The following is a 1,432-nucleotide window of genomic DNA, read 5'->3' on the forward strand; positions in this document are numbered from 1 at the left end:
CTCGGCTGTGCCTCCCCGGGGGCTCTGGCCGGGGGTCCGGAGGCTGGTGTGCAGATCCTGCCCGGGGAACACCCGTGCGAGCGGGGCGGGAGCGCACGGGCTGCACGTCCCAGCGTGTGACTTCCAGCCATGTCAAACCTGCGCCGCTCTATGGCACGCATGGGGACTTCCCCTCATCTCAGCGAGCCCGGATCCAGTAAATGAAAATTCTGACCGTGCTAGTTATCTGGATGGAGAGTCCCTGACGGCAATTTATAGACTGTGTTTTGTGACTAACGATCATCGGGTCACTGGGATTTTCTGAAAGCTTTCAGGTATTGCCCAGCAAGCTGCCTTAACTAGAGTGGAGCATGAAGATGACAGCGGTGACAGGCAGCAAAACACTCTATGTGCATGGAGCCCATTCCACTGCACGGATAAGATACCAAAACGACTCGTGAGATACCAAGCATCTCCAGTGATAGCTGCACAGCCACTGCTGTGTGCCCACACTGAACAGAAGCTGTGGACCAGAATTACAGACTAACTGCTAATCCTGAGCCAACAGCTTTAACAGGTGTCCTCAGAGCACACACAGAAGCAGTAGCTCAAATCCCCCGAGTGGGATGGCCATCAGAGCAAACACGGACTTTTGTAGCACAAGAATTGCTATACATTGATCTTGCCAAAGTCACAAAACTGAAAACACTTCACAGTTGTGCAGTTTCCCCACCAGCACTGTTCCAGTGTGGTCCTGAATAATAAAAAACCTTTATTATTGGCTCTGTTGCTCAGCAAGGCTAACTATCCCATCCTGTCAATTCATCTGCATTGCCTCCCACGCAGAGGTTTTTCATTTATTGCACACTGAGCTGTGCCACACACACTTGATCTTGGGTTTATAGGTGCACCTGGGGAGCAAGCATGCACAGTGATTCTGTAAGCAACTCAGAAGAGAGTATGTGTAACAAATCACATCATCTCTTGGTAGCCACTTTTAGTACAAGGATTGGGAGGCAGCTCAAGGAATAGTTTGATCATTATTAAACAATAATCTGGTCTGCTGATTCTGCTATAGAACTGGAAACTTCTGGCAAGAAGGGAGCAACAAATTTCTCCAAGGTCATCTTGACAGGAGTGGCCCCCTACAACTTAAGCCACATTGTCTTTGAAATGATGACCAAAGGAATATGTAACTGCTCCTTAAAAGCAAGCATGTAAACTCGGTAACAAAATGGTTAAATGGAAAAACATTACCCGCAGTCATTCTCTCTCATTTGGGAGCAGAATGTATTTCATATCAAGTGCAATTTCTCTTTTTAACAGCTTTATCTTAATGCTTTTATAGAATTTTACTTGTACAGCTACTTGTACAATCTGCAGCCAACATTTCATTCACTCCTTTTCAGTCAACACTTGGAGCTCCCTTAGAGAGACGCATAAATCCGGGAGT

The sequence above is a fragment of the Corvus brachyrhynchos genome, unplaced genomic scaffold (genome assembly GCF_000691975.1).
Source record: "Corvus brachyrhynchos isolate BGI_N302 unplaced genomic scaffold, ASM69197v1 scaffold101, whole genome shotgun sequence".
NCBI classification, from domain to species: Eukaryota; Metazoa; Chordata; class Aves; order Passeriformes; family Corvidae; genus Corvus; species Corvus brachyrhynchos.